This window comes from Doryrhamphus excisus, chromosome 18 (assembly GCF_030265055.1).
Source record: "Doryrhamphus excisus isolate RoL2022-K1 chromosome 18, RoL_Dexc_1.0, whole genome shotgun sequence".
Taxonomy (NCBI): Eukaryota; Metazoa; Chordata; class Actinopteri; order Syngnathiformes; family Syngnathidae; genus Doryrhamphus; species Doryrhamphus excisus.
The window spans coordinates 17,443,782-17,456,869 of NC_080483.1; the positions used below are offsets into that span (position 1 = coordinate 17,443,782).

Consider the following 13,088-nt stretch of genomic DNA (forward strand, 5'->3'; position numbering starts at 1 on the left):
TGCATGAGCTCCGGACTTGAACATGAAACAGTAATGTGTTGTGTTGATTAGCGGTATGCCTTGCTTAATAACATCAGGGATTGCACCATGTGCCGCTTGTCACACTTGCCGTAATTGCACCCACTTTGGAGAAATGAATGGAGAAGCGATTTTGCAATGATTTTTATTCTATGAAGCCGTTAGAGGCGGCGGTCTTGGCTCGCACGTACGCTCGCCGCTGCCCCCAACGCCAGGCACGATGCCGCCTATTATTTATTTATGAAACACATTCTCTATTATTATGATGTGCTTGTTTTTGTGCAATAGTAGTGGAAAGACTGAATGCAAAACACTTTTCTTTAATATTAATGAATCTGTTAATATAACTTTCATAGGTTTTTTGCATTGGAGGGGATAAGACTGTATACATGTTGCCAGCAGAAGGAGCTTAACTTAAACAAAACAAACCAACCACGTGTCTTTCCTCATCTCCACAGACATTTTAACTCATTTAATCATCCTTTCTCTACCTTCTTACCCTCCAGATGGCACCATGCCGTGTCTCGTGGTTGATGACGTGGTGCAGAGGTCAATTAGTTGAAGTTTGCCACCTTTGACGGCCCATCATCACGTCATCATCCTTGATGGCCTTCCCTCAAAGGCCCACCTGGAGGAGGACTCGCCGCCATATTGCTAACAGCTCTCTCGTGGTGACACGGCTCTCATCCGATTAGCAAGAATACTGTCTATACGTGCCCTGTGATTGGCTGGCCACCAGTCCAGGGTGGACCCCGCCTCTTGCCCCATGTTTAATGTTAGTGTAGCTTCTATTTACATTCGCTCAACAGTCAAGAATGTTAAAGTGTTCCTTAAAGCATCCTATTTCCTGATGCTGAAATACAACATTTCCATTTGAAAGTACTTGTAGTCTAAGTACATTTACAAATACTTACGTACAGAGCCACTCCTTCCCAGAGTAAACATGGCAGCTTCACATTCTAATGATGAGCCGCATGCATCAAATCGGCAAGATATCAACTTCAGGCCGAAGACCTGGAAGGATTTCCCTGCCAGCCTCATTCATCAAATGCCGCATGATCGATCCGAGCAGGAAATGATCAGGAAGCTGTCCCGGCGTTTCAGTGACAGGTAGCCATGTTTAGCATTTATATAACTCCCCGTCCCCTCCAGGAAGAAGATTGCACGGTCGGAGCGCATCTTAGCATCCGAGCGTATTGTGTTGTTGCTCAGGTTGGAACCGCGCTTGGCTGGCTGGGTTGGGGGCGTCTGAGTGGGGGCCGTCGCTGCTCCGTCAGGGATGGAATCAGACGCACTGAACTGAGGCCTGCCATCTTCTCTTACTCCGACTTGTCAGCTTTTTCCCTCTAATGGCTTCCCATGCGGAGAACAGTCCAAGTCAAGAGGAAAAATCCATGTACTCTGTTCTCTCGTATGCTAGTGTGAGTCCTGCAATTGTCAAGAAAACGTTTGGCACTTCAGATAAACTCTCATACGAACCTCAAGGTGACCATCCAATAGACAAACCCAATTCTATTGTGTGCATGTCAAATGGGAAATCTTAAAAAACATCTTAAGAAACATCTTAAAAAGTAAAAAGCTCATACAATACTTGGATCTTTGGTACTTTTACAATCAGAATGTACTGAGTGTATCAAAGTACTGTAAAAGGCCCAGCGATGACTCAAATAATACTATTACTATAATAATATTTCAATACATTTAACATATGCTGAATACTATCGATAATCAAAGTTTTGGAAGGGAACCAATATTTTTCAGGAAAAATGGGCCCTCTAAAGTAAAAAGAAAATTGGGAATTTGGACCTCTGTTGTGCATGACGTTCCCATTCATTCATTCATTTTCTACCGCTTATCCTCACGAAGGTCGCGGGGGTGCTGGAGCCTATCCCAGCTGTCTTGGGGGAGAGGCGGGGTCCACCCTGGACTGGTGGCCAGCCAATCCCAGGGCACATATAGACAAACAACCATTCACACTCACATTCATACCTATGGACAATTTGGAGTGGCTAATTAACCTAGCATGTTTATGGAATGGGAGGGGGGGTGGCACCCCCCTAGCACCCCCCCCCCCCTTTTAAATGCTAGAGAAACTGATAATATGACATTGCATGTGGAGTACTATAAATTTGTACTATGAATTTCGCATTGGGCCCCCAATCACATAAACACTGCAGGATAAAAAACAAACAAAAACAAAAGAAAAATAATGCAAAAGCCCACAATTCCCCCAAACTGGATCAGAGAAATGTTGCAATTAAACAGTAAAAAAACATTTTCAACTTTGAACCACTTCATGTACTTTTTGTTATTGTACAGCAAATTCTATGCGGCCTCCATTTCGTGTGTGAGACGATGGCCCGGGTAAATAGAGCCCACTTCCTGTTACGCAACTTTCTACATACGCATACCTGCCAAGAAACGACTCAAACTTTTACTGTCACAAAACCTGGCATGGCCAACAGCTTGGCATGAGTCTGCGGGTTTAAAGGGAGTAGTAAGGCAGTCATTAAAAGTATGTTCTGACAAGCAGTCTCCCATGGTGCCGAGCTCCAAGCGTCCTTAACTTCTGCTGTCCAAAATAATGATCAGCCTGCTATTTAAAAGATTGTTGCAAATCATCAACAACTGCTGCATATTTTAGAAGCCAAAATAATAACTATTGCCATTAGGATGCAGACATACGTGGGGCATTGGAGTGCTTGGGGCAAATAGACTACTGCCACCTACTGGTACGGCCTCTTCTTTATTCTTGACATGTGCTGGGAAACTGCCGTTTACGTCTTTGCAAGAACAGGACATAGAACATAGAACATAAAACATAGAACATAGAACAGAGAACATAGAGCATAGAACATGGAACATAGAACATAGAACATAGAACATAAAACATAGAACATAGAACAGAGAACATAGAGCATAGAACATGGAACATAGAACATAGAGCATAGAACATAGAACAGGGGTGGGCAAACTTTTTGACTCGCGGGCCACATTGATATAACAAAATTTCCGGGGGGGGCAGACTATATATTTTACACGTAACAGTCCACCTGGTATTATTGTATCTGTAAAATTGTCATGCAATCTGCTATTATTATTTATTATTTTATATTTATATTTAAATATTTAAAAAATAATAAAATATTATAATAATTAAAATAAAATTAAAATAATAATTATTATATTATTATTATGTAAAATATGCAAATATAACAATATTATATATAATTAATATAATAATTAGCATTAATATAATAAATATAATAATCATAATAGTTATAATAATAATATAATAATTATTATTTTAATTTTATTATTATTATGTGCTTGTGTCTCTTTTTTTAGGAGCACTTTGTAAACAACAGACCATGTCAAACAACGAAATTGATACAACCATCAAAAGGTTGGCTCAGGCCATGATGCCAGGTTGTATGTTGAGTTTAAATGAAATACTTTGGAAAGATTGGGCGGGCCGTATTCAAACACTTGGCGGGCCGGATGTGGCCCCCGGGCCGTAGTTTGCCCACCCCTGGCATAGAACATAGAACATAGAGCATGAACAAAGGTTGGAAGCCAACATCTGTCACCACTGACTTTGCACATTTTCTTCTAGATGAATAATTTCCATAGACAAGCTCTTCCAAGAAGACATCTCAGAAGAATAGAAGTGTTGTTCTAATATTGAATTGTGTGTTATTCCTGAATTGTTACTGCTGCAAACGGAATAGCATATTGACAGTGTTCTCTCGTTTATTAGGCCATAAACTTTGATCGTGGCTTGTCCTGGCATCGTTCGGCGTTTTTGTATCCTTGTTAAAACATATTCCGCCTCCTCCCCGTCGATGTATTTACAGCATTGTAACTTCTGCCTTCATTCAGAATGCATGATTGCTAGCAGCTAGCGATCGTAAAACAGGAAACAAGCAGTTCTGTACAAAGGAGATTGATTGACAATGGTCTACAGCCAATCAGAAGGCAGAACGGCGAGTTATCCCTTAGCCAATCAGGACTGTTGTGCTATACACACACTGAGACGAACTGGACATGTCTGGACACGTCTGGACACGTCTTCAACTCGGAAAATAATTGAGATCATTTATTTGATGTAAAGTGCGTTATAAATGATATTTATTATTATTATTATTATTATTAGAACCACTGCTGCAAAACACCACAAGGACGCAGAATACAATGCACGCTCATACATGCAACATGCAAAATTGCCCCCCCCCCCCAAACATTAAAACCCTGATTGGAGCATCCCTAATTTTAATACATTTTATAATATGAAGACGAATATGAAAGACTTAAAATGTTCCAAAAGTCAAAACCTTTGTAACCACGGCCTGGTACATAATAAGGATGCGTTTCATCAATGTGATTGTCCCGCTCGCAAGTAATCAAGGACAGCCACTATCGTCCACAATAGAAATAATCACAATCAACGCAAAATAGAAGTAAAATAGAAGTACGAACTTTTGTACGTACGTTTAGCTATTATTGCAGCACCTTGTTGACGCTTTAAAAACATATTTCAATAATAAATACATACTGTACAATACGATGTACTGTACAATCTTGGTGATGCAAGCATGCATTGGTTATGTTTATTTACATGCAATAATTCTTCTTAATAATTAATAATTGTCATCGTCCTCTGAGAATGCAGGCAGGATTAGAAAGGTCCAAAATAAATTCCACTAATTTGATCATAATGATGTGTGTTTCCTCAAAGGCTGAGCGTGTGTTGGCCTCCAGACCCTGAACGCCCCATGGCGCATGCATCAGAAGCTGGCAAAGACCGGCGCCGCGACGTGTTTGATCGCAGCCGCGAGACTACAAAGACGTTGTTTGTAGCTGATTATGTGCTAGTCGCTCTACCAAGAGTGGAATCATGATTGGGTACTTCAAATATTTCCCCACCAAATTTCAAGGGGACTTGTGAGCTGACTAACAAACTGGCTTAGTGTAATGAAGTCCACAATGAAGTCCCCGATCAACAAATGGCTCCTATGTCTTACAGTGCAGTACTGGAGGTATTATGCTGCATATTTCCCCGTGTTAAGACATTTTCATACTCTATCATTAGCACAACTCTGCTGGAATACCTCCTGCTAATTGACTCACATTCTAGTTTCTGCTAAAAGAAAAAATACTCTTGCTCTTCCATGATACTCATAGATATTACTATCATTAATATTTAACAGTCATCATTTTCTACCGCTTATCCTCATGAGGGTCGCGGGGGTGCTGGAGCCTATCCCAGCTGTCTTTGGTCCACCCTGGACTGGTGGCCAGCCAATCCCAGGGCACATATAGGCAAACAACCATTCACACTCACATTCATACCTATGGACAATTTGGAGTGGCTAATTAACCTAGCATGTTTATGGAATGGGGGGGACCAGAGTACCCGGAGAAAACTCACGCAAACTCCACACAGAGATGGCCGAGGGTGGAATCGAACTCTGGGTTCCTAGCTGTAAGGCCTGCATGCTAACCACTCTTCCACCGTGCAGCCTAATATTTAACAACATCCATCAAATACAAAATGACATCACAAATGTTTTTTAGTTTGCCGTACTTGTCTTAATTGACCTAATTGGAGGAAGCTGCCTTCAGGCTTGCCAATCAAATGGCTAACACACAAATTGGTTTTCAGATTTGTAAGGAACCTAAAATGGTTCCCAGCTATCCGGAATGATGATGCTAACGGTATGTTTTACTGGCGTTATGACAGATTATAAAACATCAAGCGTCTAAGTAGCCGCGTTGCCAAAAGGTGATTAAGTTGCAGCGGCCGCTAATGCGGCGGACACCAGCGAGAATATTCCCTCGTGGTCTGCAGTCACACTTAATTGATCGGTGAGCTCCATGAAAAGATGCACATGAAATCATCGTCAGTCAGCGTGCCTTTAAGGGTGCAGCCGTTTCAGGAACAAGTCCCCGGAGTCTCTTAAGGTTTCCCACGACTGAAAGGCAATTAAGGCAGAATTATTATGAACTGCTAAAACCTTGCAATGTTATTTTATATACGCAGTGCTAAAATACACAATCAAATCAAGGTTGCTTACCCCCGTTTCGAAACTTTATGTCTTTCTTGTGATTGCTTTTAAGTGCTTCTTTGACACGCTTTAATGAAGCAGCGGAACACTTATTGGACATTTCCTGTCATCAAGAGGGAAAAAAATGCTTTGTGTCAGAATGGAATTGAATTTGGCAAAGTAATGTGTTGAATTGACTTGCATCACACTGTGTGGAGGTGTATGCAATGGCAAACATGACATGTTGAAATTGAAGCGCAACGTGTCAGGTTGTACTTCACAGCCTACGTTCAATATATGTATATATATATATATACACATATATATACACACACACACACACACATATATATAGATGGGATATCAGAAAAGTCAGTATGCAACTCACAGTTCAGCAAACATTTAATAGTGCTTTATATATAGTACGAAACTATAGAAATAAGACTCTGATGGCGGCCGAGTGGTTAGCACGCAGGCCACACAGCTAGGAGATCCGAGTTCAATTCCACCCTCGGCCATCTCTGTGCGGAGTTTGCATGTTCTCCCTGTGATCTTCCAGAATCTACACCAATTCCAGCTGTATTTCCTTTACTTTCCAAAATAAATGGTCTTTCACTTGCTTAGTGCTTTTGCACCTCCAAGGCGCTCAAAGGACTTTGACATTGTTAGCAACTGGGGGTTGCTCCTGCTAACTGACTCCATCAGTCCTAGGATACAACAGCATCGAACTCACAACCTTCAGGTTATGAGACGACCACTCCACCAGCTGATCCACAGCGTCCCTACAAAGTCAAGGCTGAATTTTAAAACTTAAAGAGAAAATGCAGGATGCTATTATTTATTCAAGAGGAGAGGTATCTGAATGTAATACTGTACACAGTTTTTTAGCGTACTTCACATCCTCATATCAAGTTTGTGCATACTGATATGTGCATCCATATGCTGCGTAATACAGTATGGACAACAGACACCGACTGGCCTAAAGGGAGGCTGCATTATTCATAGAGAACACAATCATTACTGTTGTCTTCTTATTATGCGTGTTGGCCAGTCAGAGGAGGAGAGGAAACAAGATGATCAAATGTCTTCTACATCAGGAGGACAGGAAGCATCTCGTTGTCCAAGTCTGGCAGCATGCTGGGGGTCCATGCTGTGGGTCCATGATGTGGGTCCATGATGTTGGTCCATGCTGTGGGTCCATGATGTTGGTCCATGATGTTGGTCCATGATGTTGGTCCATGATGTTGGTCCATGCTGTGGGCCCATGATGTGGGTCCATGATGTTGGTCCATGCCGTGGGTCCATGCCGTGGGTCCATGATGTTGGTCCATGCTGTGGGTCCATGATGTTGGTCCATGCCGTGGGTCCATGATGTGGGTTCCTGATGTGGGTCCATGATGTGGGTCCATGATGTGGGTCCATGCTGTGGGTCCATGGTGTCAGCAGGTTGAAATGGGATTGTAGAGATCAGACAGGTTTAGTCGGGTGATATCCAGTCACCAGGCCACCGTCTTAATGTTAGCCAATTAATGACTCATTAACTTGTTAGTCTGCTTGGTGTCATCTCAGGTCACAAGACCAGTAATCTGCTCCTCACCTGCTGGTTCAAATCTGAGTGGTTTTAAATGATAATGATTTCCATTCCAAGGGGAATTAAATGACACTCCCAAATTAGCTTTTTTTCTTTGCTTGGAAATGTTAAACTTGTTTTGTACAGTGGAACCTCTGAAATCAAACCGAAGTACTGTCAAATCTTCTGGGAAAAAAAGTCTAAAGTCACACAAAACTCCATGAGATCAGGACCTCCATATATTTATAGAAGTAAATATAGACAAGATTGTATTTATGGGAAAGAGACAACATTTTAACATTACTTTTAAGAAAAGAACAATGAAAAATAAACCAAAAATTACAATATTTTGCAATCTACATATTGGTTACACTCTGTGTGTATGCAACTGGCCCTGCCTCCACCCACGAGACATAGAGACTGTAAGACTGACAAAAGGACTCACTCTGTTCTATGGCAGCCATCACCAAATGGCGGACCTCGTTCTGGATCCTTACCCATGATGGTCCTTTGCGGACCCGTTACCAATTACTGTTAATGAGAAATATAATAACATATAATCAAAAGAGCGATGGCAGCGGCAGTGATTACTTCAGGTTAACGTGACAACAAACACGGTGACGTCACTGATAATGAAGATTGGTGATGTTGGAAACCGTTTGATATTAAGCGTGCATGGATCCACTCCATCACATTGGGCTACTTTTGGATGCTATTTGGCCTGAATAGTCGACTCTCTAGCTTCTATCTGCATATCCGTGCTAACTGAGGCTGGCCTTCCTGATTGTTTGAGTTGCACCAAACCTGGAAGCAGTGACACAAACTGCCTGGAGGTCTTCTTCTTAGGACTTCTTTTGACTCTCCCTCCACTGTAATTGTGCGCTTTTGCTATGGATGGATTCACTATAAATACACACCGAGTAGAGGTTGTTTACTGAGTATTGTATACTTCTTTCCTCCCAAGCGTAGCTCAGGCGTTCCGTATAGTCAAGGACAAATACAACGTTCTCCGCATGATCAGTCGCCCTCCTCACTGGAAATATTTGTTCTTCTCGCCAAACACAAGCCCATTAATAGTGCATGAATAAAAAAAAGCAAAGCAAAACAGCAGCAGCCTACCAGCAAACAGGCATGTGCAAGTTGATTTAATATTCTCTGTGCTTTCAGCCCAAGCTGCTCAGCCTGTGCACTTCTAGTCAAATCATGACAGCAAAGACTAATCTGGCTCATTAAAAAAAAGTCAGTGAGCACGATATGCAAAACAAGTTTGGATGTAGTTATGTATGCACAGATGAAGGTGCTTTATTTAAGCCTCTTTAAGGTTCCGTGCCATTTATATTTACCCATCTTCCAGAGCTTCATCGCCACAATGCTATAATACACACTCAACAAGAAATTAAGAGTAGCCTTTGTACTCCGCCATATTTCACCATCTATAAAAACCCGTTCCCGTGGGAACTTACAGTAGAGCAAGGCTGAAGTGGATGTGAACTGCAAAGCTAATCAATGTCTTACTGTTTCACTGTGGGATAGTGAGGCGACTTGTCCGGGGGCTTTTCACGTGCTAAGTGAGACCAATCTTTTCATATTACTAAGACCAAAACAAGCATTGCTAACGCTACGCTAGGCCTTTGAAAGCCAGGCTGTGTGATGAACTCGGGGGAAACATCGGTACGTGGTTCAGCTGCCTTACACTCGCATTTCCCTTTCCTAAGCAATAATACAGACATCTCTCCTGTGACACATCCACAGCACACAATCAGGTGGTGTGGTCAGACCCAGCGCTTGCTCTCTGCTCTCCCGAGTGCAATCAGTAACCTGAGCTGCCTGCTTGAATAACTCAGTTATCCCTGAAGCTTTTTCGCTGCAGAAACATGGAAAGTGCTTAAAAACACTTTATCCCTGTTCTAATCTTGACAATCTGAATATAGATTGGAATTCAGCCAGTTTCATCGACTTCAGGTTGGATTCCTCCATAATGTAGTCCCTCTTAGTTATGAAAGTGGACTTAATCGCCGCCCAAAACTCTTCCACTGCATTTCAGCCCTACCACAAGAGGACCAGCTGACATCACGTCAGTGACTTTTTTTGGTTAACACAGTTGAGAGTGATTAGAAGCTCCAGAAGGAGGGTCGTCCGTGGAATCTTTGTTTTTCCTCTGTTAACCATGGTTACCTGCAAGGGAACAGGGGCAGTCACCATTTTGGATATTGCTGCTGGTAAGATTGCAACTAAATCATCCATTTACCATATCATCAAGTACATCCAGGGGAGAGGTTTGTGAAGAAGGCTTCAGGGACCCCAAGAAAGTCAAGCAAGCATCAGGACGCTCTCTGAAAGGTGATTAAGTTGTGGGATCGGGCCGTCATCGGTACAGCGCTTGCTCGGGATGGGAGCAGGCAGGTTCTGAGGCAAAGACCTTTGTAAGATGGCCTGGTGTCAAGAAGGGTGACAAAAAAGCCGTTAAAACATCAGGGCAGACCTGTATGAAATTGGCAAAACGGGCTCCTGAAGACTGGGGTGAAGTCATTTTTCTGTTGAATCCCCTTTGCTGTTTTGGGGCATCCGGAAAAAAGCTCGACCGGAAAAGAAATGTAAGCGCGACCATGAGGAACGTGTACTGAAATCATTTTTCTGTGAGGTTCTCTCACTCACACATTTTAGCCTAAGAACACAGCCATGAATAAAGAATAGTACCAAAACCACAATAGTGGATTCATGGGGTGTGGCCAAAAATCTAGCCTTGGTGCTGAAATTTTAAGATGTGTAGCTAAGCCTGGTTTTGTTTTTTTACAATGCTGACCATATACACAGGGTGGGTTCATCAAGCTGGGGGGGTCAGAGGCAGTAGTTACCCTGTTGCTATGCCTCTGGGAATGAAATATTGTCCCCAGCAATGCAATGGAAAAGCAGCCTCAACTAGTCCAAGTCTACAGTTTTGTTCCCATTCTCTTGTGTTAATCTGATCACGGACTGGATATTGGACTGGAATTGTCCAGGTGAGCTGGAGCTGGCGGACTATGGAAAGGAGGCGGGGGAAACTTTAAACTTAACTCCACTGTGTTTCTATCGAGGTCTATATTGAGGTGTTGTCTTTATTTTGTAGAATTCCGGGGAAGGATTTTCCTGTAAAATCAAATGCTGGCCTCAGGGAGCATTTTAGGACTGACTTTGGAACGTCAGTTGTTCCATGTAAACTAATTATCTTCAAAAGAAATAAGTCAATTCATCCCCGGCTTATATTTAGCATGTTTTCATTTGTGGAATATGTTTAGCAATGTGCTAGTGCTAGTCATCTGTGGAATGCTGGGATTTGTTAGCGATTCAGACAAGCGCCACAAAGAATGAATTATTTACAATACAAATTAGTCAGGAAAACACGAACTAACAGTTAATTGAATTTAAAATGACTGTCAGATGGAATGCATAGAAATACACACGGCGTGGATCAGCGTGGGTGTCTAACTGACATTTCAAACCACGCACACAGACAACCAGGGGCGCCCTCTATGGGCTCAAAGGGGCACTACAGGGGCAGATCACCTCCTCCTCTCCTCCTCCTCCTCTCCCTTCACCTCCCCCTCCCCCTCCTCCTCCGCGTGGATCGGAGCTGCATTCCTCTTCTCTCCATTCACACGCAGGGAGCCGCCGGAGAGAGAGCACCGCCACTCCGTGAACTGAGTGGAAATGTGGCCAAGTTTTGGAATTTAAACCATGGCGAGGATTTCTTCGCTACGGATCACTTGACCGGTAAGTCAACTCAAGCTCGGGCGTAGTTCGTGACCGACTAGCGTGTTTTTGGCTAAGCGGACCGGCTCACGTATGGAGGTTCCAAGGCATTCCCGCTGCTGTGGTCGGACCCCCCCACCCCGCTGGAAGACCCGAGGCTCCCACGGAGACGGTCGTGGAAAGGCGTGAATGTGGCCGGGAGCTGCAGCCTTCTTAGGCCCGACTTGGGCGAACGCAAGCGGGGGAAAGTTGGTTGCCAAGCCCGCACCTGAACGCCCCTCCTTTAGTGTAAATGGACATTTCGCTGCAACGTTCGGGGACTTTATGGGAGTCGGATCCGTGTTGACTTTTGCGGTGTGTAAAATGTTGGCGTTCGGGACACCAAAAAGCCCACCAGGGTGATGTTTGTTGACACCGAGCAGCTAGCCAACGCCACCAGCTCCACTTCCACTTCCACGCATAATCACAGGTTTTCACGCATTTGACAGTCAGCCTTTATTTCTTTACATTGGCAACGTAGAGCTCTCCTAAATGCTCCTGAGGGGAATGCCTTGCGTGGGATTTCTCCACAGGGACGTGCCGGTGCTCGCCCTAAAAAAAATCGATGCCCTTATTAGCTGTGGAATAATTAGAAATGGTGACTCGGTGATTCGGTGGTGCGTTCAGGCGCTCTCGAGTAAGAGCAATTTGTAAGCTTCGTTATTCGACAGCAATTGAGCAGGCATCTAGCGGAGTCTGTGGGTGTGTGGAGTGCGCATTGCTTGGCAGCTCGTTGCAAGGACTCGCTGCTGTGTTCGATTCCAGTCAGTCCCCGCTGCCGTTTTCTTTGAACCCAAATCCAAATTATATTTGCACTCTGACCGTTTCCGCTTCGTGACTTATTTGGAACCTGTTGGGAATGATGGATCTCTATTGAGGAATCACAGAGGGAAGCTTAACCGGAGCAGGAAACCACTGCAGTGTCCATTCAGTATAACTATGGCTCCTTCGGCTCGGCATTATCCACTTCTAGCTCACTGGTATGTTTCAAATAAAGCAAGTGTGAAGAATCTCTGTCCACACTTGAGTTACTTATCATAAGTGACGTGGCCCACTTGTGCCTTTGCTCAGTCAAGCAGCATCACCTTATTGACAGCAATGTTCCACCAAGCATCACAAGCAAATGCGGGGGGATTCAAGCATGGCATTGGTGTTTATTTAAGGCATGGCGTCCACCCATCACCGCTCCACTTAACCTTTTAAACGGCCATTGCTTTATATACACATATATATACGTAGATGTATATGTATAGATCAGGGGTCGGCAACCTTTATTATCAAAAGAGCCATTTTACCCACACGCTTACTAAAGGAAAACAGATAGGAGCCGCAAAACATCATTTAAAAACAATATCTTATAAACTTTTGAAAGTTTGAATCAGTTTTAACGCCAAATTTTTACACCAAATTGTTGCTTCTCGTCACATGTGAGCTCTTTGAGCTCATCCAATCACGAGTCAGAACTCATTCACTTCAATTCATTCAGGGTCTCACAGAAAGTCAGATTTAAAAAAAAAAACTCATTAAAAAATGCATATTTTTTCCCATTAGGGTATTTTTAAAAAATACTTGAGCGTTGTGAAGGGAGCCACAACAAAGTGGCTGAAGAGCCACATGCGGCTCTGGAGCCAGGGGTTGCTGACCCCTGGTATAGATGTATATGCAGATGCACGAGCAGCCAGCTG

General features: G+C 43.2%; 1 protein-coding gene across 2 annotated transcripts in view; it reads left to right on the forward strand.

Annotated features, from left to right (window-relative positions):
* Positions 1–11,270: 11,270 nt before the first annotated feature.
* Positions 11,271–13,088, forward strand: part of LOC131106610 (plexin-A1-like) — a 158,973-nt gene continuing 157,155 nt past the window's right edge. For both annotated transcript variants that reach the window (XM_058055833.1, XM_058055834.1), the window contains exon 1: positions 11,271–11,385. The gene's annotated coding sequence lies outside the window, so the exon portion shown is untranslated. The remainder of the gene's footprint in view (positions 11,386–13,088) is intronic.